The sequence below is a fragment of the Sinohyriopsis cumingii genome, chromosome 7, assembly GCF_028554795.1.
Source record: "Sinohyriopsis cumingii isolate HCF-2022 chromosome 7, ASM2855479v2, whole genome shotgun sequence".
In the NCBI taxonomy this organism is placed as follows: Eukaryota; Metazoa; Mollusca; class Bivalvia; order Unionida; family Unionidae; genus Sinohyriopsis; species Sinohyriopsis cumingii.
The window spans coordinates 12282166-12309065 of record NC_142967.1 but is presented as its reverse complement, the minus strand read 5'-3'; the positions used below and the strand labels follow the sequence as shown (position 1 = coordinate 12309065).

Genomic DNA, 26900 nt, shown 5'->3' with positions numbered 1-26900 from the left:
GTGCTTTTTTTTATCCTGAACACCCAAAGATGTCCCCTAAAAGAAGAGCACACCACTCTCTGGCTAAAAAAGGTAACAAAAGGAATGAACTTCCTCACCAGTTATTATGTACTTTTGAGAGAGTGACGTATGTAAGGTGAAGCTGTTTGCATTTAAAACATGCACATTGGAGAGAATGGTGGCATACCTCTATGCTACATTAATGTAATGTGGATGATATTTCTTTGGATATTGTACTTTGGGAAATTGTACATGATTTAAACACACTGATAATTAAAATGAATGCTCCCTTGCGCTAAAAGAAATCAGCCTGAATTTGTCTAAAGTACACTATCCATAGCAGCTATTGAAAAAGAAAGAACGGAAACAGAAGTGAAAAAAGAAAAACAAGACCAAAGAAATCCCATAACTACCCTCGACTTCAAATCCCGTGGCATATCAAACACGCAAAGCTGTTTCCAAACCGCCATTTCGCCCCATTCAAAGTATCATCAGCGAAGAGATGGTGACTTATTAAAAAAGGAGAAGGTGTTAGCCAGCATTTACTACCATCCAGCCCATCCTGCAGGTTACAGAGGAGTTCAGAAATTGTATCGTGCTGCCAAAACCGATCTGAAAAGTCTCCATTTACACCAAATGCAACAATGGTTACAAGTACAAGCCACGTATTCTTTACACAAACCCATTCGACGAAAATTTTCCAGAAGTCGCACCTGAGTGGAGGGCATTGATCATCAGTGGCAACCCGATTTGCCCGATGTATCTCATTTAGCCACCTATAGTCGTGACTGAAAATATTTGTTTTGTGTCATCGACGTCTTTTCCAAATTTGCCTCGGTCGTACCATTGACTTCCAAATCGAGCAGTTAGTGAAAGCCCTCAAACTGTTGTTGCAACAAAGTGGTCGTCACCCTCTTCGATGGCGAACCGACCAAGGCACCGAATTTCTGAACCAAGCTTTCTAAACAAGTTAATGAAACGAGATATTCATTTTTTCACCACCGATAATCCCGAAACCAAAGCCAGCATAGTGCAACGTTTTCAACGTATCTTGAAAGAACGAATGTGGAAATATCTTACGCATCAACACACTCTCAAGTACATCGACGTCTTACCACACCTGATCCAAGCGTACAACCAATCTTACCGTCGGAGTATCGGATGTGCTTGTCAAGAAGTGACTCCCTACAACGAAGTGACCGTTTATGAGTGCTTGTTTGGTACGTACCCGACGGCGGCTGTCTCCAAGAAAGGTGGAATGTTGTCAGCAGGAGATTGGGTGCGCACTGGCAAAAGCAAATGCACTTTCGACAAGGTTACTTACCCAACTGAACCACCGAATTGTTTCGTGTCACTGGACGAGTGCGTGACTGTCTTCCTGTCGTCTATAAATTGGAAAACATGAACGGGCAAGTGTTAAAAGGAACATTTTACTTGCCCGAGTCACAACGCGTGACCAAAAAACCGAAAAAGAAGACGAAGTGTACGACATCGAAAGTATTCTCGATCAAAGAACCCGTAAAGTGGGAAAACGGCATGTCAGATAATTCAAATTGCGTTGGAAAGGATATCCTTCCAGTTTTGATTCTTGGATCGACGCTTCGCAAGTCATCGACTATAAAAAGAAGTGACCATCATGCCCTTCAACACAGCCTCAATCGCTACCACCGCAGTGACCACTCCTTCGCTGAGTTCTTCTCTGCAAGATCTACAAAAGCAACCCTTGTGTTTGTGGTGTGAAGATCGTGTGCCTAAAACTAAACTCGTCTTCTTCTGCCAAATCTTGATGGTGTATTGTGTCGTCGGTCCGGCCTTTGCCAATTTGAGTTAGCAACAAGGAGACAAACGATTGTGGACTTTTTACTGATATATTGGATCGGTTACCTTCACCCCAATCCTTCTCTGAAACACTCCTGAAACGGGAACAAGGGGAGTCTTGTGTCCAGTATCAATCACAACTCCAACAATAACCACAACAGCAATCCTCTTTTAGACACTCCTCTACTTCGAGTAACCCCTCGGACATCAGCAGAACTCTGGAATTATGAACAACAACAACCAGTTCTACTTAACGTTACGCAGTGACAGTTCCATGGAGGTGTTTCCCAACAATACTTTGTTTGTTACAAGGCAAAATTACCTCCAGCCATCCGATTAGATCACGAAGCACATTGGGAAGTGGCTTTAGTGGACATTATTTACCCTACACAAGTCAAAAACATCACTGAAACTGAAAACACTTTCCATATCGAAATCCTGATAATCCAATTACAAGAAGAAATGAATAAAATCGGGTTTTCAGGTGATATAAAGTTAACAAGCAATCCATCATTCTGCATCTACACGTTGAACATTGCGGTAGGCTATTATTTTAGCGGTGAACATTTGGTGGACACAATTGTTGTAAGTCATGTATCCAGTGTGCAGATGCGTCGCTCGACAGCGAGGACATGGTTTAAGAGATATGACGAAATCGGCCTTTCGTTCGGTTACCCCGGTTTTGAAACCGATGGTGATACGAGGATTGCACGCTTTAAAAGATGCCACATTGACGCACGTCAAAGAATTTATTCAAAATGTCATCATCAATAATCAAAACCCCAAATAAGCTTTCTTGACAGCAGACAAAAATGTCTTGCTTCAGACGGGCAATAAATGCCCTTGACGCTGCCGAATCAGGCATTCCTGTTTCCCTGACGCCACAACAAGGACAGAAAGAGACGAAGAAGACACCCTTCCATAGGACTTCACACCCCTAGAGCTAAAAAGATCAAGAAGAAAAGAACCATCCGAGACTTAGACTTGTTGATTATTAACAAACAAAGAGAAAAAGAAAGAATGAAAATGATGCACCAAGAGTCTTGCACCTGTTCCAAGTCGGAATTGGATATGTTTGCCAAACCAACGACCATGATGACGATGCGAGAATTTCAATGGGTCGAATTTCATCCCGCCTCCTCTGTCAAGGACTCACGATCAGATCCCATCGAGTTTGAAATCAAAGGACAGCCCGTAGATTACATCGATCTAAATATCAGTTACTTGTGCCTGAAAGTAAAAGCGATCGACACATCGACGGGCGGTCTCGATAAAAAGAACGAAGATAAAGTAACCCCAGTCAACAATTTTTCATGCATTAATTGTTCAATGGAGTGGAATTGTACTTGAATAACAAACTGGTCAGTAGCAGCATGGACACTTACCCTAACCAAGTGTACCTAGAGAATATCTTGACGTACGGAAAAGAAGCCAAGAACAACCATCTGGATGCTTGTGTGGTATGGACACCTGACACAGCAGGCCAATTAAACGATACATATTTGATTACAGATAACGAACCAAACCACAATGTGGGATTCAACAGTAGACGAAACAAAACCAAAGGACCCAACAACGTTTTAGAATTGATGGATCGTTTGCATTTCAACATGTGGTTGCAAGTGAGGTATTTTCTGAACGAATGGATGGTCGCCTGAGACTGAATCGTAGCAGTGCCGCTTTCCATTTGATAGCTGAGTCTGTCTGTTACAAAACAGTCATTGAAGAAGCCAGACTCTACGTACGACAATGCAGAAGGTTACACTTTGTGGGCTTTTGATTTTACTCCAGACCAATGCAGCGACGAGGGACATTTCCACCCTATAAAATCCGGCCCTATTCGAGTGGAACTTCAGTTGGCAAAGCCAATACCCATAAATAACACGGTGAACGTCATCTTGTATGCCGACTTCGATAGTACGATAGAAATCAACAGTCTGAGATAAGTCATTCTAGATTATTAGAAATATTGAAAGACACTTATCCCTCTTTGAATGGTGGAGAATCTATGGATATGGAATGGGAGTATACCGTGGAAACAGAATCCCAAGACAAAGATGAAGAGGACGTGGTGATGAAGTCCAGATGGCCAGAACAAGAACTATATTTAGTCTCCTATTTTGCCAAACACCTGGCGGATAAAATTACGGAACTGATTAAGAAAGTATGCTATGAACGTCAAAACGATCATCCCAGTCAAATTCAGCTACTTGCTTGATCATTCCTCCCATCCACTGATGGCTCTAGAGATTGATCGCATCAAATTGCTCTTGGCCCATAGTGCGGTGACGAAGCGAAGAAACGGTTACTTGTCAGAGATGTTCAAGCAAAAAGTCAGGATTGAATTAATGACTTATCATTACCTGTGGGAAAAAGAAAACCAAACAAGTAAAAAAACAAAAATCAACAACACAAAATTAATACCTATGAACTTTATTACCTTTTAAACCACAGTTCGTACACTGCTTCTTGGTGTGTGCTAAAATGAACTGCTTCATCACAAACCTCAAGACCATCGAGCTTATGTCATCAACAAGGACGACAGTCATCTCCCAGGAACCCACTGTGTAGCCGTCTACCTCCCGAAAGAGGGTTATATGGAGTATTTTGATTCGTATGGATTGCCACCTTTGGAAGACGACATCATCGACTTTATGAGAAGAAATGCCCAGACGACACGATTCAATAATGTGAAATTACAAGGCACGGATTCCATGGTGTGTGGACAATAATGTATGCATTTTCTTCATCAACGCAGTCTTGGGTATTCTTTAGAACATTTAGTGACTTATTTTGATCGTCACTCTTCTAGAAACGATGACAAAGTAGATCGATGGTTTTGCGACCATTTTGGATATCTCTTGTCTTTAGCTAGGAAACGTAGTGTACATCAATGACCCAATGACTTCCATCTTTTTTATGGTTATTTGTTGGTTGTTAGTTCTTTGAATAAAAAAGTTGTTTTGAAAAAATGTGTCTGTCGTTTGTTTTAAATTTGTATCTATATACATGCTATTTGACTTCTCTCTATCCCTCACCCTAAAATTAACTCTATAGTATAAAAATCGTAGGGGTGTTTTCTATCACGTCCGCGTTTGACCGATAGAAAGCGATGCAATCTCCGGTCGCGAAAGTACCAGATGCATAGGCGACCTTAATACTTTTAAGTTTCAGTTTCAGTCTGACAATTATTCATTCCATTCATTCATCATTCAGGCGGTGGACACGGAGGAGGCAGGACCGGATTATCAGAGGCTCGTGAATGGTTGCAGGAGGAAAAAGCAGGCAAAGGGTGCTGCACACTGGACAAATACAACAACGTGGCCACAGCGTGTTAGTGTCCTGCTTATGTCGAGCACCCCATCATGGAAATGTGTGTGTGTGTGTGTGTGTGTGTGTGTGTGTGAGAGAGAGAGAGAGAGAGAGAGAGAGACTTGGATTTTTAACGTAGCTTTAACAATTTTTCAGTCATATCGCTACGATGTCTGCAGTGTGGCAGTTTATAGTGATCTCTAGCACTGGGGCATCATGCCAGACACATTATCCTGACACGTGGCCGACCAGTCCTAACACTAATCTCTTAATGCTGAGCGCCAAGCGAGGAAGCTGTTAGTACCATTTTTGTAAGTTTTTGGTATGACTTGGCCAGGGATCGAAACCACGACCTCCCACATCCGAGGAAAATGATCTAACCACCAGGCCACAGAAGCGGTCATAAATGGAGTAGAGCCAGAACACGAGGTAGCCGACAGGCGGGTAGCCAGTGTGAATCCCCCACCAGAAACCGAGTTGCAGTAAACCAGTGATAAAGATCCAGGCTGCTTAATGAAATAACGCTGCACATTTGGAGTTTAATGGAAATGCACCAAACACGAGGCTATCCCGAGCCAGTGTTGAGTTGTTGCCAGAGAAACAGACATGAATAGCCGTTGTATACCGAAGCAGCCTGTCATTTTCCGGAGATGCCATCAAAAAGCAGAAACAGAAGAATCAAGATTTACTGCCATATTGACTGAATCTATGCGGTTTTCATTTTGACTTGAAAACCGTTCTTGATAATATTCTGTACCACGACGGAGATGTGGAACCATTTCCACCCGTCGAAACCTAGGTGTCCCGATGTGACGTCATAGTTGCGATGAGCGTCACATACTACTTTGGTTGACACCTGGCTTAGTAGATATGAGTGTGTGTTGAGTCCATTCCCACTCATGAAAGCCCTAAATTCAGGTCGTTAAGGACTATATAGTCACGCGACCTGAGGATAAATTAACAACACTCCTTGAGTGTATGAACGCCTGGTGGATGTGTCTCAAATTCCTTCCCCCAGGAATAATTATCAGCCGGCGGTACAGGCATTAAACCGACGTACATGCCCGAATGGGCGCACACATCGTTCATCCAAATAAACAACAACAAAAAACAAGTCTGACCATCATTCTCATTCTTCATTCAGGCGGTGGACACTACGCAGGCGGGACCGATACCGGGGGCGTAGTGAAAGGGCGCGGGCGGGAAAAGCAGAATAAACGTGCATATGGGATCACAGAACAAAGAATGTGGTCATCAAGCACAGAACAAAGAATATGCTGCTAGAGCTGATAGACCCTTCACTATTCACTCTGCTGATAGGACAAATTCACCGGACGGGCTGAGAGAGACGGAAGAAAGTTGTTAACACGAGGTAGCCTACAAAAATGTCGGGTAGCCAGTGCATACGATGCTGTACTAGAACCAGAAGTATGTTCACCAGTGGAAAAGAATTCTAGCTGAACTGAAGAATTGTCTAGCACCAGAGGAGTTTAAAGGGAAGGCAGTAGTCACTATGCGGCCACCTAAAAGAAGGGGATGCGTAAGACCAGTGCCGCCACCAGAGAAACAAGAAGCCGACATATACCGCTGCAGCTAGCCAATCTCCCGGAAGATGCCTGTACTACATGGCCTGAATGTATGTGGTTTTCACTTTGGATTTCGAAAACCTATTTTGATAATTTCTCTTTTACACTCTGATTTGAACATTTACATACCGCCATTCAACTTACAAAACTCCGAGTTAAAATTGCGTGATGTAAAATTTATGAGCCACTTAGACTGGCACATGATTGGTATTATTCTTGATAACTAAAATACACTTTGCACACAAAATCCGATCTGAATGAATGATTTTTAAAAAAATTGTTTGACTTTTTTTTAGTCTAACTGGACTTGATTTTATTATAAAAGTACGAGCTGGTGTTTTGGTGCTCTTACGTTTGCGTCTTCTGCCGGGAGCCTTTCCTCCTTGCGACTTCAGGACAGCATAATAAAGAATTTGGACATTCACACATAAATGCGGGGTTGTAGTGGCACAATTCCTACAACCCCGACCAATTAAATATCCTGACCATCAGGAATAAACAAGCAGCAAAAGCACCTAGTTGCCTAAGCGACGATAATTATTTTTTGATTGAGTCTGACTGTCTATTCTTGACTCGTTCACCTATGAAGCTGCCTTCTAATTTAGCTACACTAAACGAAGCCTACGTGCATTTGCATCGTGTCAGGCAATGCCTGATACCCAGACCTGAAGAGATAGAGAATGTCAGGATGCTGAAAGTGGCCTAAGACCTGATAAAAGATGTCTTCAGATAGGAAACCAAGAAGGAGAAAGAATGGACGGAGAAGTACAGACTTCAGAAGCAGAGAGAGCAGCAGCAACAACAGCAGGATCCAAACAGAGGTTTTGTCGCCTGCCGTTTGGACACGAAAGAGTTCTCCTTGTCTTTCCGAAGAAGCAGACCCTATCCTGTTGGAAAGCCTGCCGACATACGGGGACGCAATCTTAGACGATAAAAGACTGCCTTAGTCTCCGTCCACAAAAAGACAGCCCTTTTCAGAGCTACCCAGAAAAGAGACTATTCAAATTGCCAGTTGGTGTGAGTGTGGAGTAGTGTGACTATAAACACTCACTCCTTTACTGATATGTGTGTGTCTTTGTGTGTTTTTGTGTGTGTATGCGTACGCGTAAGTTTGTGTGGATAGTAGAGTGTGTTTTTCTCCCTTCCCTTCTGTGTGGATAATAGAGTCTGTGCTAGTTGTTTTTCTCTTCCCTCTGTATGGATAGTATATTTTATTTTATTTTTCCTCTTCCCGTGTGTGAATATTATAGTTGAGGCTTGTTTGCGTTCGCCGCATACGTTGCGTGGATAGTATATTTGGGTTTGTTTTTTCTTCTTCCCTCTGTTTGTGTGTATGTGTTCGCCTACGTTTATGTGGATAGTAGATTTTGGGGTTTGTATGCGTGTGGTTACGTTTGTATGGGTAGTAGAGTGTGTGTTTGTATGCGTGCGCATACGTTTGTGTGGATAGTACATATTGGACCTTTTACACTTCCCTTCTTTGTGGATAGTAGTGTGTATATATGTGTTCGCATACGTTTGTGTGGATAGTAGATATTGTGTTTGTTTTTTCTTCCTTCCTCTGTGGTGTGTGCTGGTGTGTGTGTGTGTGTGTGTGTGTGTGTGTGTGTGTGAGCGTTCGCGTCCGTTTGTGTGGATAGTAGATTTTGGGATTTGTTAGCGTGCGCGTACGCTTGTGTGGATAGTATATTTGGGTTTTTGATAGTAAATATTGGGGGGATTAATAGTAGATATTTTTTTGTTTTTTCTCCTTCCAAGTATGGATGGTATATTTGGGGTTTGATTTTTCTTCTTCCCGTGTGTGGATAGTATATATTCGGGTTTTGTTAATAAATATTGGGGTATTTTTATAGTAGATATTGAGTTTTGTATCCTTCCTTTCTGTGAGGATAGTAGAGTGTGTGTTTGTATGCGTGCGCGTACTTTTGTGTGGATAGTATATATGGGTTTGTTTTTATTCTTCTTCCCATGTGTGTATAATATATTTGGGATTTGTATGAGTGCGAGTACGTTGTGTGAATAGTATATGTGGGTTTGTGTGTATAGTAAAGTGTGTGTTTGTATGCGTTCGCGTACGTTTATGTGGATGGTAGATATTGTGTTTGTTTTTCTCTTCTTCCCTCTGTGGTGTGTGTGTGGGTGTGTTTGTTTGTTTGTGTAGGTGTGCGCACGTACGTTTATTTGTGTGTGTACGTATTTGTCTTTATAAACTCTCTTTATTCCTATCAACAACATGCACCTACCTACCTACCTACAGTAGCGCGTATTCAGGTCAGCCACTAGCAACACTGTTGCCATTATTCATTTAGTGTCTAGTACAGAGATATCATTGAAGCTGGAAATTTTGAGACGATAAATGTAGACTTATGTTTTTCCACAGGTTGTAGCTATAAATAAATACTAAGGTTTTGGCGTTGGTCATTTCGTTGGTTATAGCTATTTATAGCATCATGATAATTATGCAAATTTATGTGATGTGATGTGTGATGTGATTCTGGATTTTTAACGTAGCTTTAACAATTTTTCAGTCATTTCGTTACGATGTCTGCAATGTGGCAGTGTATAGTGTTGTCTAGCTCTGGATGATTTATCTGAATTCAATGCATCTATTTCTAAAAATGCAAAGATTACCAATGTAAAAAAAAAGCTTTTGGGTGATAAAACCCTTTCAAAATGTAAACTTGTAGTCCTACAAGAAAGGATATTAAAGGCAAATATTTTAAAATTCTTAAAGAGGTACATCAAAGGAAAGGATAACAGTAATACTAATAATATTATTACAAATCCTACAAATATAGGAACATAATTTTTATGCAAATCGCATTCTTTTAAAACGTCCGTAACTGTTTTTGGTGGAACATCTTCATACAGTATTTTAGCTTAGTTCCAAGTACGAAGAAAAAAAATGTTTCACTGGGTGGAGTCCAGTCCCATAACAAAGGTAGTTCAGTCAACTCAAACTGGGCAGCCTGTTTCCACAGCTAAATCAGATATGTTATCACCACGTAACACAAATTTTAATTTACAGTTCCGCTAATCTAAATGTTTGTTTTTTCTCTACCAGTATAGTAAACAGATACATGATATTAGAAAGTATGTGCTTGTTAACACGTACATGAAGAGAGAGAGAGAGAGAGAGAGAGAGAGTATAATGACAAAGGTACTTTCGTCCTCGTAATTATCAATACAAGACTAATTGTTAATGGTCAGGAACCGACTCTTTAATTTCTCGCTGGGGGGACTGGGATTATATCGAAACAGGATCATTTGTTGTATCTGAAGCTAATTTTTCAAGTTAATATAATGGATTTATTTATTTATTTATTTATTTATTTATATATTATTTGCTACATTTATGAGCTTACGTGTTGTTGTTTTTGTTCAAGCTTGGGATGTTGCAATTTTTTTCAAAGCAACACAGAACCTTTCTCCGATCCAAAATGCAATGGTCATTTCGATACATTTTACTGCCTACTTAATAACCGTAGGTCCAGAGAGAAGCTTACTGACATTGCTCTCATCGCTGTATGGAGAAAATTCATACATATAAGAATATATCAAGTTTGAGTGGAGGGGATAAACTGATGAAGACTCTTTCATTGTCTTTATTTAGTAACGACTATTAATTAGTAAGAATTGTATGTTTAATATTAATATTTGTTGGAGGGGGGGGGGGAGAGAGAGAGTGTGCTCATTGATCGGTGTATATTGTATACAAATATATTTATATCACAACACTATTTTAATGTTACGAATCATGAACTAAATAGTAACAGTGCTTGTTTAATTTTCTCAGTATGGATCCGTTCTCTAAAACATTTTTCTTTTCTTCTGAAAATTCTAAGAAATGATTAGTTATGTTTGCGGAATCAACAGCTGTATTTTCAATATATCTATCTCGCTCTAATTTAAAAGTCGTTTCCAGTTGTTATACCTTCTCAACTTTTACGCTGTCGTTTTTCTATGGGTTTTCCTCATGCATAGATTGTGATGAGGAGGCTTGCTAACTGAGGCGGTGATTTAAGAATATAGAATTATTTATTTTTTGCATGACTGACTTTTGATGCTTTCAGATGAGGAAAAATTTGAATGCCAGAAGGTGGATTGAAATTTGGATTATGAACGTACAGATATTTAGGACTAAAGACAACATACTATGCGGGATTATATGGATTCGAGGATAGACTGATAGACTGAAATCCTACAGTTTGAAACGCAGGTTTCTATTAGCGTTTAAAGGCACATCAGCGTAATAATGGATGGGGGTGGGGTGTATTAATGTGTAATGGCACTTCAAAATTAAGAAAGAATTTATGCAACATATTCTTAAATAAATGTTGTCTTCTCCAACTTCATTTTGTGGGTTAAAACACTGTTTAGAGACAAATATTCATTAAATCCAGACTTGTACCTTTAGCTGTGTCTTGTATTATAATCAAACATCAGGAGCCTCGGTGGCTCAGTGGGATAAGTGGTTAGTGTGCTGGAGTTGCAACCAGACGAGTGCTAGTTAGAATCCTAAAATCGGATAAGCCCTGGTTGGCTGCTATGGAGTATCGATACCTTGGGCAGGGCATTTGTCTGGACACTAAATAATCTACTTGTGTTGCCGTGCCATTAAACGGGAACCAAATTAAGCCATTCAGGTATAACTGTCTCCATCTGTGTTATAACAGAAGGAACGTTGACCATGCTTTAAATCGTATATTATATGTATCTACTTTACCTTATATTGTTAGTTTTTACTGAAACACATTCTGATTAAAATCAGATCTCCACTGTCTATCACTTAGGACAGTGGAGATCTTATTTTATTCAGATTATCTGAAACAATCACATAGTCTGTTTTAGTACTTGCAAAGCCAATCATAGTGTACTAAATTTACTCTGAACAAAATTGCGACTATATTATTTTAGAATCCGCAAGTAAACTTTAATATTTAGCTAAACAGCACTTGCTTATAACGTTGACTACAATATATATTTTGAAAGAGGGACTAATTTTCTGTCGAGTACCTAGTCAGATTAAGTTATGTCATGTGAATGAATATGTTGTACAAATAATTTGTTGTTGTCTATTTTGAGCTAAGAAAATAAATGATATAGTTCTGCGTCTCTCTCTCTCTCTCTCTCTCTCTCTCTCTCTCTCTCTCTCTCTCTATATATATATATATATATATATATATATATATATATATATATATATATATATATATATATATATATATATATATATATATATATATATATATATATATCTGCAATAAAGGCCACTGACCCATAATCATATCCATACATATCAGACAATAAAAACATCGTATCCGTTGAACGTGTTTCACACGCAAGTAATCAGTGGATATATATATTGCTTCTATTTAGGTGAAATACAAATGTCTACTGCACAGTAATAAAACGGCATAGAGAAAAGAGAACCCAAACGCCTGCATGAAGCAAACAGACGTTTTGTGATATTGGTCTAGTGTCGATAGCATGAGTTGATGATAGATCGGCTTCTCTAATCTTTAAGGCTTTTAGTGTAAAGGGTGCTAAATTTTTCATCACAATTTGTCAAGTATCATTTTGTATAAAAGACCCAACATTTTCTTAAGTTGGATATTTATATACAAAGATGAGTAAATATTTTCTTCGTAATTCTCCATATAGCGGACAAGTAGTAATAACATGGAATTCGTTTTCAATGTTAACATTACAAATTTGGCACAATCTTTTTTCATAACAAATATTTTCATGTTCTCCTGTATTACCTTTGCTTGGCAAGTTCATAACTCTAAGTATAGCGTAACAACGCAACTTTGGCATACGCCCAAAGGACAATTAAAAATACCGAAATTGTTGGACTTACCAATGCTTTTGCAGCATTATAAATTGCCGTAATGATTCTTAAAAATTTTCCTCAAACATTTTCACTAACTAGCTTTTGGATAGAGTAAGCGTCTCTCTACCCTGTTAAAGTCTTGTTCCAAAGTCTATAAATACTGCATAGAATCTACCCCAACGTTTTCTTAAATATTTACAAATTAATGTATATAATAACCCGTTATAAATCCTGCTTGTTCTTCTCCCTGTAATTAGTTCTCAACCACCCATTAATTAATTATATTATTTAAAGTCGCTGTAAACACTTTGCTTAATACAGGTAGCAGATTACTAATGTCTCTGTAATTCAAGGGTTCATTTGCGTCACGTTTCTTCAGGATTTGGTATTATGATGGCGGTTGACCAATATTCTGGATTAATATCCAACAAGTAATAGTTTATTTTAACATTTTTTTTAATATTGGTGTAATTATGTTGCCCGTGCATATAAATAAATCTCCGAATAAAGCGTCTAATCCCCCCCCAGCCGTCAATATTGATAGATCACGATGATATAATCCAAAATGTCATTGAATAAATTCACAATAATCCTAAAATAGCGATTTAGTCCGAAAATATTGCGCACTTTGAAATTACTGTGAAGAGCTTAAATGAAGTAAACCCTACCAACTGAACACAACTAAAATTGATTCCTTTAACGATTGATTCCACCCCGGGTGTTAAGGTAGGAATTAGTTGTGTTTTTTTCTCCAATATAATCAACCTTAATATTATGTAAAAGCCCAAAAGACCGTTTGAAAACCAGGACGAGGGGCAAAAGTTCATTTCGAGAAAATTCTTAGTTATAAAAAGTCTTATATAGAACCCCTTTACTCTGTCACATTAATGGAATTTTCATGAACTTGTAAAAAAAATTTATTTTTAGAAAATACTAAGTTCAAAATCTACGTTGTATTCAGAAATCAAACTTAAATAAACACGTTAATTTTACCTGACATCAGACATGTAGGGCCAAGTCTTACAACCTCACCCTCATTTATGGATAAAGCTAATCACACATTCCAAATTAAATATAGATAACATAATCATGAAAAAGACAACCCACACACCCAATACGTGTGTGTGTGTGTGTGTGTGTGTGTGTGTGTGTGTGCAGAGACATTATTTTACTGATATATATTTAATACGCTCATATGTAAGCGTTTTTCTAAAAGCAACTTTATTCAACACTTGATTATAGTATGATTACTTACAGCATGTCGAAACTAGATTCTTGAACGTTCGATTATACTTACAGTACTATACGCACTATCGACGGATAAAAGTAATGGGGATCCCACGGGGTAGAACATCTATAGAGGAACCTACGGGTGCAACAAACAAACTAAAAATGAGTGTAGCGCCCGTGTGATTTTATCGACTTCATAGTTTGATGTCAACTACACATTGGATAAACAAGCGCTATGGCCTGGTTATCAACTTTGATTATGATAATAAAAGAAGGGTAAAAAAAAAACAAAAAAAACACGAAATGGAAGCTTCCATCACAAATGTTCGCACTTTTATTTTACTGATAAAAGGTGTTACTTTTGTCCCTCACTAAACCATAAACCCTCTGTTCCCATGACTGCATCCCGATTTAGAAAACGTTCATTTTCAGGGATCCATATTCCTTCAACACATATATGAACATCCGTTTTTAATTAGTGTCAAAGGATTTCAGCCGACACCCACCATCACACCTTTCCCAGCCAATCCTAACTGCATCCGTTGTAAGAATCCTTCGCTGTGATCTCATTTTGAAACATACCAAATATGACGAATCTCTCTAAATTAGTATGCATGTCCAGACTACAAGGAAAACCGGCCGAGGGGTTTAATTTTTTTTTTTTTGGGAGAGGGATTGCCCGTCTGATCTTTGCAAGCCATTCGAGTCCACCACCCCCACCCCCACCTCCTAACGTTATGGTTACCCGAAGGCTTATATGTTATTAAGTGACCCGAAGGTTTATGTGTGTTATAGACTGCTATAACTTTACAGTAGTGTTTCTGTAATCTTTCTACTAATTAATATTCTTGGGTATTTTTCATGGTTTGTATAGATATGTGGTTTTTATTTTGTCCATTTTAATCTTTTTTGGGGGGTACACTTTCAGATTACGGATTACAAATAAAACTCTTCTCATTCGTATTCTGTTTCTTCGATCTCTTCGTCATATGTCATTTTATATACGTCTCTGAGGCAGGGACGTCATTTCAACTTTTTTCTTGAGGGGGGGACTTGATGGGGGGGGGGCAAAACTTGACAGGCTTGTTAATTTTCCTATATAGGCAACATCAATTTTACATTTTACATCTTATGCGAATTCGTGTGTGTGTGTGTGTGGGGATGCCTTCCTCCTCCCACCCCACCCCAATGACGTCCCTGTTCTGAGGGGTTTAGGACTGACTGTCGGACATGACTGACAATATCCACCAAAGAGTGGATAGAAAAATAAATGTCTATTTGGGTACATTTTAGTCTTTGAAACAATTTACATGTATAATGTATTACTTGATGATGAGTACTTCACCGTCTACGTATTAACGATTGATCCGTTCTTGTCATCTTTGGCAGACGGAGCCACGGCAACTCAAGAATTAGCATGACGCACTCGCAACCCATTGCTCGCGGTTAAAATTCTGCCGATATCAGTCAGGCAGGATATGCCACGGTGGCGCGTCTCTGGGTAAGGCACTTTACTCCCATTGTCACATTGTATAACCTTCTATGTGTCGATATGTTGTTAAACACCAGAATAAACAAACAGAACGTAGTGTGCAAACGCAATAATTCAGTTCCAGATTTCGTTCAAATGACAATTATTTTGTTCTGTTCTTCTCCTCTGAATTTATTAGGGACTAGTTTCGTATAGCAAGAATGTTTTTGGTTAAATTTAGTGTTATTACATCGACCCTTTCAAATTTGTTTTGTGTGCATGTTAATTTGAAATTGCGAATTAGCCAGTGATTGCGGGGGATTGTTCGAAAAATGCGCATCATGTATATTAGGCCGCACCTGAGTATTATCTGGCATAGTTATGTGTACGAACAAAACGAAGGGTAAATAAAGCGCAATTTACCTTCCTTAGACTCTTGACATAATGGTAAAATGCCTCCATAGAATATTAAAGGTTCTATTGCTATTTTGTTTTTTAAAAGAAACAAAATAAACAACAATAATTTAACAAACCTTTAGAATACTGTTTTTGTCATTGTCAATTTTGCTTCCCTAGTACTGAAATTTTGGCCCCATTACACGAAGTCTATTTAGCTCCTGATAGATTTATCTAGTTCGCATTCAGTACCATATACAGTAAGTTGTGACGTTTAATCAAACGGTCGTCAACATTTACTTCGAGACCATTGACTGACACTATGTTTATATCGTATGTACCCGTCTATTGGAGGGGTGGGTGGGTCATTCCCCCCTCACCCGATTTCACCTTTACATATGTTTTGGCCTCCATCCGTAAAACTTAATAGCCATGACCGGCTATAGGATGTGCGGGGCCCAAAGCACTGATGTATTATTTTATGCTGTTAAATCTTTAAAAATGGGGTATATTGTTTTCTAATTCATATTTGCAGAACAATGCTTTGAATGACGAGATATTGAAACATCGACATTATATGAACAGTTTGTTTTGTTTTTGATGGTTTTAACAGCACTTTTAAAAGTTACTGGTTAAATCTAGCAGAGGATATGGGGGTTAAGCGCCTTTCCAGAGGGCCAGACTCGGGCAAGACTCGACCAGGCATACCTTGAATTACGAGTCCAGCGTTCTATCAAATGACCTTCCTCAAATCCCTTTAACGAACAGAAACAAAGACAAACGGGCATCAAAACAGCTAGCCAGCCATCAACATAGAGTGACATTTATGTGTATGCCTTTGAATGTAATGTATACGCATACTGCAGTTAATATATGGCTAAAGTTTTAGTTTTGCAAATTAAATATTCTAATTGAAAACTACTCCTGAATAATTATTATATCCATGGATAACGAGTAGCATGCACTGTCGCACGTTTGATATTCTTCTCAAGACAAAAGAATGGACAAATGACACGTGTTCGTATAAAATGGGAAGCTGGACAGACGCTGTATAAGAGAAAATATATTCAAATTAATCAAATGTAAAGAAAAATAAAGACAAAATAACAATTGCCGTTCATTCTTCCTTCATTTCCCTAAAAGGCATAATATTTTAAAAAGCACCGGATCCAGCAATGGATCACGTGTTTCAGGGATTAAGATAAGTGCAATAAGCTGACACAACGACCAGTGCAAAATTAGTTCTAACTAACCTATGCGCTTTCGACTCTGAGTCTTTTTCAATGGCAAATTATATATATATATATATATATATATATATATATATATATATATATATATATATATATATATATATATATATTGGAATGCTTTTATATTGGTCACAACCATTCTTGTTAATACCCGCTTGTACGTACACGTACCTTAACCCATTCCGTCTGTTCTTTCCCCCTCTGCATACCTTTGTATATTCCGATGAACCAGTGAATAATTCTTAGCACACACACACACACACACACACACACACACACACACACACATATATATATATATATATATATATATATATATATATATATATATATATATATATAATACGAATAATACTATCATAGCGGTATAAAACCTATATGATAGTATTATTTGTATTAAATATTAATTCTGCCTACTATTATCAAACATTCTCTTATACAATCTAGAGATTAGCACGTTCCGTTCTGACTAGTGTATATTTGGAATTTTCTCTCTCTCTCTCTCTCTCTCTCTCTCTCTCTCTCTATATATATATATATATATATATATATATATATATATATATATATATATATATATATATATATATATATTGTCTAACATTAATGGTATACACATTATTTGTGTTATGTTCACATGACTATCATGAATAATTAGAAAAATAAAACTTTCTTACTGAAATGCGTTAATTAATTATATATCATTCAACAGATATCAGCTGTTTAAAAAGTGTTCACAAGCTTATGGAAAGCAAAACTAGCGTGGAACGTAAAATTTCGTTCCGTTAAATATATTTGTTATTCGTAGTTAATCCCTTCTCGTTACTGCACATTCCGTTCAATGTCAAATGCTTTGTAGGGAGTACGTGAATTCCAATAATGATTTTTAATCCTTTTTCTTTAATATGGAAGATTTTTGTATAACTTAAAGGACACGGGGATGGATTTGGAACTTTATCAATGTAAGTATTGCTTTCCAAAATCTAAGAAGTAAGCGTTGTACGTATCAATTAGCTAATACGTTTGAATCGTCTGCAGGCTAGTTTTTGAGGTTGCGATAACAGGAAATGGCGGCAAAGATTCGCACATGCTATTGTTTCGATTTTGATAAGAATCAGCGTCACGCTCTTGCATTGTTTTGATTACATTGATGTTTATAGTTTTATGAGATGAATTTCATAATTTTAACTCAATTTATTTTATATTTTAAACTTAATGAAAGCCACACATCAAAATACTTAAGTTTTATTTATATTGACCTTGGTTCGAATTTCAATCTATTTTTAGTGACGGCAGTGTACATGAAATATGCATGGTATACATGAGGGTGTGTGAATGAATCATATCCTATAAACGTGGAGTGGTATGACCATCGACTTATTTTGTGTACAACAGACCAAATGATGATATGAATTAGACCAGGCGTGGACATGAGAATAATAATCGTGTTTCGATTTCAACAGGGTAAAGCTCTGCTTTTACAGGGGATACTACAACTTGTGTGTGGTTTATTTGTGTGAGTTTCAGCACTTTCCCCACCCAATTTGAGATATTTTGCGATTTCTAAAATGGGTTTAAAGATCAGACAGTTTATTATATCTGTTTGGTGTGGGTACAGTATTAGGTGTTCTGTATCTTTTGTTTACCTCTTAGTTTAGCGTTTATGTTGACTTAATGTTTTGAAACAATATTGAATTCTGTTTCATCAAAGGCTGAATTTGAACTTGGATTTAAAAGTTTGTCTACACGTTAATTTAAAAAATAAATTCCTCATTGACCAGAAGATATTGAAACTTGTCATTATGAATGAGATTCAGGTACCAACAACCTAAATTGCGAATCCGTTGTTGACGTAAATTACAGGAGTAACGAGGGCGTGCTTGCTGCTTTGAAGTTATGAATCTGGAACACTCCAAACAGTGGCCAGCTTATATATCAGTTGATGCAACGATCAAAATTAGTTTCTCTTTTTCTTCTCAAATACTGCTACAAAAGATCACTATTTTTCTCATATTTTCATTTTATAGCAGTCTTTTGTCGAATCATTCAACAAACAAAACACATTCTATAGTATTGTTTATTTTATTAAGTTTGTGTAATTATTAATGAATATCCAATTAGTCAGTAAATGACAAGTTTATAATTAATATTTATTGTTCAGTAACTAGTATTGCAAAGACATACAAGATTATAAATAAGATTCACAGAAAAAACAATTTAAGAAAAAGAAAAGTTTATTTCATTGTTTGAAAGTATGGGTAGACCATAACAGAAATGATTTTAAATTTGTATGGACCAGGTCTCACATGCTGCAACTTTGATGTTGATTGACTCAGTGATGGGGTGAAATATCCGTTCACCATTCACTGTTCACTGATGTTTTTTAATAAATGTACGTATGGCTCTAAAAGCTGGCATATGTTCTGTATATTAGTAGTATTCTTGAGTGGGATACCATTGTTGTATGTGGCGATGAAAATAGCATTGGTATTTTAATGCTTATGGTTTTTTGTTATGATCAGTTTTCTGTTTCACCCAAGTCACACATGCATCCTATTGGTCCCATCTAAATATCTAAAATGGGATGTGAAAAATCAACTGAAACTGGACAAGATTTGCCATATGCACCTCATTGATGGAACCATTTTTTCTCCTGTTAAATCTTCATCATCTATGAATGTTATCTTAAGTCCAAAATCACCAGCATTTTCATTTTCACATGTAGATAACCTCTTACATTATTGGATCATGTCTATTCTTCATCATCTTGTGACACAGATGTGAAGACCTATCTTTATTTAAGAATCTTTGACATGTACATTTGATTGTTTTTTGATAACCCCAGCGGAATAGTCTTCATTCATTTGCTGAAATTTTTTTATTAGCAAGTGCACAATTTCTAACAGTCTAACATATATTTACTAGGAAATATTTTAAATTGTTTTATTTTCTAGTACATAGTCTTATTGTGTTGAATTCGTTTTTGTTGAAATAATGTTTTGCAGAATATTGCCAAAATATGTTAAACTCAGTGTGGAGTCAGTAATGTACTATTTTTCAGGATTTCATATGTGGAGCAATGGTTTAGAAGGTTAATGGGTATGTTCTCTCTTAATTTGTTCTTTTTGCAATTTGATGTTTTCCTTACTTCTTCTTTTGCAGGATGTCACAATAAATGTTCAATAACCTTCATGTTGTTTTGGATCAGTTTTGAAAATGAGTTCTCCTGATTGATCCTTGCGTTGATTTTTCTTCATATTTTGATTCATTTTCATCTTTTAATTTGATCTCATTGTTTGGGGTGGGGGTAGGATATATATTAGGCAGAAAAATATGTTCCTGGTCGGCCAGCTATCCTTATTTCTCATTGATGGTCCTAGCACTTTTTCCCCATGATTAAAAAAATAATGTAAAAAACCATCACATTAAATATATTGTTAAAAGAAACCTGTCTACCTTAATTTTAAAACCAGTGCAGTAGGAAACTCATATGGGTGTGTGTTAGGAATTTGTATTGTCTATCATTTCATTTTATTCTGCCCTCTTCCCCCTTCCTCACCCCCCCCCCTCCACCCCCATATGTGGAGTTCTGGTAACCCAGCCTACTCTATTTCAACTTTTTAAGTTCTTCACAAAATTAAATAGGTATCAGCCTTACCCAGATTTTCTTCTGGAACTGGTAAGATTAAATCTGAAACTGTGACATGAAGTAGCATGAGCTGGGTAACATTAATACTGACTACTCCGGTGGCCTAGTGGTTAGAGCGTCCACCTTGGATGCGGGAGGTCGTGGGTTCGATCCCTGGTTGAGTCATACCAAAGACATACCAAAATGGTACTAACAGCTGCCTCGCTGGGCGCTCAGCATTAAGAGGTTAGTGTTAGGACTGGTCGGCCTGGTGTCATGATAATGTAACTGGGTGGGACATCACGCTACATGACTGCGGCATGATGCCCCGGTGCTAGACATCACTATAAACTGTAACACTGCAGACATCGTAGCAATATGACTGAAAAATTGTTTAAGTTACATTAAAAATCAAAATCACACACACACACATTAATACTGACCCCTTCCTACCCTTATCTTTTTTCTTGTTTTGGGCCTTATTTGCCAAGTTATTATATTTTATAAATTTACTTTCTCTGAAGCTCTTTTTCTCATAGTAATATATATTGATCTAACTGGAAACTGTCTGGTGTCATTAATCAATATTGTACTTGGTTATGCCCACTTGTGGAATACAGTGTGATCTTAGCGTATGTCATAGCTGTGTGTTACCAGAATGTAGAGGGGGCCAGGAGGACAAGTGGCCTATGGTACAAGCATTTACAGATCACTGGCACATCTCACCTCTCTGTGATTTGTAGTCTCAGCTTGACCAGTGTGTGTATGTGATAAAGCCTGCCATTAGCTCTCCTTGGGATGAGGTTCTTCTCAGTCAAATATACTGTCTGAAAATAGTGTTAAATCTCTTGAAACCAAACAGTATTTTTTACTGTCCATGATCATATTTGGATGACCTAGAGGTTTAATTAATTGACTGAACTGGACCATTTGAATTAATTAGTTTTTATTTATTGTTATGCTTTGTATGTAAGTGTATGCATATTTTCTGCAAAACCATTGGTAGCGCATTGAGATCTTTGATGTTATATTTTCTTTCTTGTTACTGTTAGGAGCTTATTCTTTTTTTATCAATCCCCAAATCATATGTTTGTAATTGCACATGACAAAGTTTCTAAAATAAAGATGGTTTAAACTAAAACCAAGCCAAACCAGAAATTAGAACACTGGAAAGATCAGATTATATTACAAGACACACAGGTCATGTAGGCATTCATTCAGCACTATTTCAGTAATGGGTATCATTTTGTAGGATTTGATTCTACATACCTTTAAGTGGCAAGTATTCACTTCATTTGGATTCATATACATCCATATTCCTTTGGAAGGTCATTATTTATATGCCCCTAGAGATGCATACAGCATGTTAAATTACATAGACATTTTGGACGAAATGAACCGAAAGGTGTGATCAGTACAATCTGGATTGGATGTCATGTGCTGTGACATCACAATGAAAGCCACATATATTGACCAAAAAATTTGCACTACCCTTGATTGTGACGATTCCACTCAACACGCTTTTATTTTGACACAAGTTTAATACAAGGCCACCATTGTAAAAGCTATAGCAATCGATAATTTTCGCCCAGAAGATTCTTGGTGACAGTTAAGATGCAAAGTATTCAATAATCAGGATTGAATAGACTTTGGTTAAAGAAAATTAGTGTTAAATTTTAAAAGAAAAAGTTCTATTTAATTTAAAATGAGTAAATGCACATACATGACCTGTACCATAGAAGAAGAATGCTGTAAACAAAAATATGTTGCAGTTTTCATTTTTTTTTTGCCCTCAGATATCAGGTATTAATTTTAGGTCATTTATTGTGGGTTTTTTTTTAATTTTCTTTTTTATTTATATATTTGTAACTGCCATCAAGACTGTAATGTCTGAATGTTAGGACTACCAAAGGCCTCACCTTGTGATATATTTTTATGGTACATGTTCATGTTTGAGAATTGCTATGGATGCTCAGTCTGGAAGGTTCTCGATGTTTGTGATCATAGCAGAAGTGGCCATGGATAGAGTTTAGACAATAATTGTTGATGAGAAATATAATTTCCATGTTCTAAATTTCTTTGCTGTAATGTCAGCATCTTTATGTAACCCTGTTTGAAATAAACCAGCAAAAGCTAAAGTTTAATTTTCCATTCCACCATAATTAGCCGGAATACCAAGGATAGTTATTTTCTGTCTTCATGTTGGATGTTTAACATAATACTAGTGCCGCCTTGAAGTCAAGTTCTTCTTAATGAAGAATGAAAACAAAATCTAAAATGGTTTTCTTTCTTCTGTTTTTTAAATGAATCAGACACTGAAATTTTTGAGTCTTCATTTTGGGTTGGTTAACGTTAATAGTATGTTGAAATAAACCAGTCCGGTGACCTAGTGGTTAGAGTGTCTGCCCCATTTGCTGGATGTCATGGGTTTGAACCCCAGTTGAGTCGTACCAAAGACTTCTAAATATGGTACTAACAGCTACCTCGCTAGGTGCTCAGCATTAAGAGGTTAGTGTTAGGACTGGTTGGCCTGGTGTCAGGATAATGTGACTGGGTGGGACATCATGCTACATGTCTGCAGCACGATGCCCTAGTCCGAGTTTCCTCTGACCCTTGCCACCTCATTTTTGATATTTGGACAGTTATGTTGGAGTGTAGGCTCAGAGCGCATTCCCTATCAAAAAGTTGGAATTCGTTGACACCATTTGGTGTCGGCATGGGGTAGCCACTTATTAGCCAGCCCAGCAAACTTGAACGACCTTTCATCAACATATACCTGCATGAAATCGATAGGAATATGATTCATTTTCTCAGAAATTGCGATAATAGCATTCGTTATGTCTTTAATCCGCTGACACACGAGACGAAAGTACATCGTTGCTAACATTTGACCTGGATCTGGCCATTTGTATTCCTAGTCACGTGACTACACAACTCTCGTAAGCTACATCTCAGTGACATCAGAGGTCATACAGTCACATGATATCAACAACAGACCAATTCTAGTGTTGCTGTAGGAAAACAAATCGAACATATAAATAAAAGTCATGCAATTTTTTATTGAAAAATGAAAAAACAAACTTCTCAAAATATTTATTGTGAAAACAACGACTGAAATCTGTAAATGTTGCAGAAATTTGAAGAAAACCAGATTCACTACGAAGAGCACGTGTCATTGTGGTAGTCACGTGACACCAATCAAAAAACATCACTGACATGTGCTGGGTACTGCTTGAAAATGGTTTTCTCCACCCTGCTGCGACACCAACACGTCTCTGTTCGTTGTTCTCAGAATAAATATGTTGAGAATTAAGTGTGCATTATATTTATTTACAAACATTAAGTGACTTCTATATAATATGTCCAAATTATATGTACAACAACTTGGGAAATTTGTTTATTGTCGATATCACGTGACTGTATGACCTCTGATGTCATTGACATGTAGGTTCGAAGATTTGTAAAGTCATGTGACTCGGAATGCAAATTGCCAGATCCAGGGCAAATTTCAGCAACGATGTACTTTCGTCTCGTCTGTCAGAGGATTAAAGACATGACGAATGCTATGCTCACGATTTTTGAGAAAATAAATCATATTCCTATAGATTTCATGCAGGTGTATCTCGATGAAAGGTCGTTCAAGTGTGCTGGGTCGGCAAGAAAGCGGCTACCCCATGCCGACACCAAATGGTGTCGGCGAATTCCAACTTTTCGATAGGGAATGCATTCTGACCCTACACCCCAACATAAATGTCCAAATATCAAACAATGGGGTGGCAAGGGTCAGAGGAAACTCGGGACTACACGATGCCCCAGTGCTAGACATCACTTTAAACTCCCACACTGCAGACATTGTAGTGATGACTGGAAATTTTTTAAAGCTACGTTAAAAATATCACACACACACACACACACACACACATGCTAAAATAACGATCAGTAGTGACAGATGCATTCCTTAATTTTGCATGTAAAGACAATATATAACTCTCTTTTCATCCATATGAACTCATAGGTCTGCTTCATAGAATTTCAAAAGAAATGAGACTGGAAGGTTGTTTCAATGGAAATGGCATCTTCAGGATCTTTTCTAGAACCTAAAATTTAGGTTGGAAATTCCCACCAACTTTTGCCAAAAAGGAGAAATTGTCAGAACATATGGCAATTTAATGAAGAGATAATGGTAGATCTTTAGAATACAAAGTGCAGTTATCACAGTTATTGTTGATTTTTCAGCATGTTTTTTTTTAAAGAAATTGGCACAGATCCCACAGTAAGTACTTTTTAGGGTAGACCCTGGTATTCAGTCTTTATTTTGAAAATTAACAAATGAATATAGTGTCAATTAAAAGAAGGAAAACGCCCTTTCCTGTAAGGTAATTGGAAGTAGGTAAAGTAGAATCCTAATTCAATGTCTTGGAAACTTCCATAACAAAAGTTTGTTCTGGATTACTATTTCTACAGTATTCTTCCCCTGAACAAGGAACTCAAGGTAGCATAGGCCCTGATATATTTTATTACACAGCACACATGCAGATCAAAGTCTATATTGTTTGTTCTATGTAGACCTGTATGTATTGGTGTATCATGCAACCACAGATCAGGGTCTGTGTTCATTGCATCTAGACCAGCTTATTTATGAGTAAATACAGTCCTTGATTGTTAGTAGTACTCCTAGGTTTATAGGTGAAAATTTCACTTCCTGTGGTTCACCAGGGATATTTGCAGCTGGTGAAGTATTGATTATTGGTTATTGGATCAGTTGTGTTCTGTCTAGGCTTTGTTGGTTGCTGTGTTGACCATTTTATCTTCTCTTGCTTAGACAGCTTTTCTAGTTGACTACTTTGAGCCTAATCAACATAATCAATACCTTAGTACTAGTGGTAGTAGTGTTACTGTCTGGTGCGGCATAGAAATCCCAGTTTGTTGTTCTTGACTTTGTGCTTGGCTTAGGGCTAAATGGGGCTCAGATGGGGGGTGTTGTAAAAGTTGAGTAACATGTACATTTCCTTTTTATTTCAAGATTTGTATGCAACTTACTGCATTAGTTCAGCTACACCAAGACTAAGACACTTGAGTTGCATCTAGGCTCACAAGGGCAGGGAAACTATCCTTCCAGATATGGTGGAGGGGGACACACCATGTTAGAGGGATAAATGAAAATAATAGTATATAATGCATTCCTAGTGCTATAAAAAATGTGTTAATCTTACATTTTGCTTGAACCGTTTTGGTACCTTTGTGGGTACTTGCAGTGTTTTCCTTGAACACTTAAATTATAGCAATAAAAGTATTTTCATGTGCTCTAGTAACTCATGAAAACACATGGTTAACTTGAAATTCAAAATGGAATTTTCCATTTATTTAAATCTTGTTCTCTTAACTATAGTCTTTGTTTTTATATCTACAAGCATTTATTATAATAAAAACATGTTTTTTCTGAAAAGTTTTTCTTTCCAAACCAACAAATAATTACATGTCAAATTGTATGTTTCCATAAAATTGGTCACTTTTTTAAAACTTCAGAATAAAATAAACCTTCCTTGCTGTATGGTTAGTTACAGCCTCCAAAATGTTCTACATTGATGGCCGTCAAACGTTGTACAGTGCAGCTTCACCTGTTATCACAGACTTTGAATGTTTTCATTGCTAGATACCTTGTTTTAAAATAGATATTGATTGTCATGTTTGAGTTTTATCAACTGTTGTGACTTGGGACGTTGTTAGCACCAACAGGCACAGGTTGACATCCAGTTATGAGCAATTGTAGGCATGTTGTTTGATTTTTATCTTGATGAAAGGCACACACAGGTTCTAAATTTGTGGATGTGACAAAAATTGCAAGAATTTGTGAGCCAGCGTTCTGTGTGCAACACTATGTGACAATAATGAATCGCCAGTAGTGATGGGAATCTTTAAGAATTTCACAATCGATAATTGGTTCTACTTAACCAAATGATAATCGGTTACTAGGAGCAAATTGTAATTTTTGTTTGCTACAGTGGTATATCTTTGCTCAAGAGTTCAAAATGTTAATAAATGTACTGAAGTTATTACTTTTAATGACATGCATCCTTTTACCTCATAAAAATATTTTAAAAAAATTTGTGTTGCTTTAGTTATTCAACTTCATTAAATTAATGCAACTTTTTAATGGCTGATCAGTTTTATGTAACTGAAAAACTCTTGCAATGCCCCAAACCCTTTAAGTCATACATGATGTGTCTATGATTTTAAAGTATGGAGGAAGATGGTTTTCTTGTTTGTCATTATTTACAAATACTACAATGGATTTTACATTTAAACTGAAACAAATCATCAAAACTTGTTTAAATTTACTAACTCTACAATTTAATAGCAAAATCATGCA

General features: G+C 37.1%; 1 protein-coding gene across 4 annotated transcripts in view; it reads left to right on the top strand.

Annotated features, from left to right (window-relative positions):
- The first annotated feature begins 17729 nt into the window (after positions 1-17729).
- LOC149794744 (uncharacterized) overlaps positions 17730-26900 on the top strand; it is a 138758-nt gene continuing 129587 nt past the window's right edge. The window contains exons 1-2 of one of the 4 annotated variants that reach the window (XM_089964368.1): positions 17745-17864; positions 19964-20001. The gene's annotated coding sequence lies outside the window, so the exon portion shown is untranslated. Of the gene's footprint in view, positions 17865-18273; positions 18419-19963; positions 20002-26900 lie in introns of those variants that run through there. The other 3 variants (XM_089964366.1, XM_089964369.1, XM_089964367.1) reach the window with 3 other exon arrangements.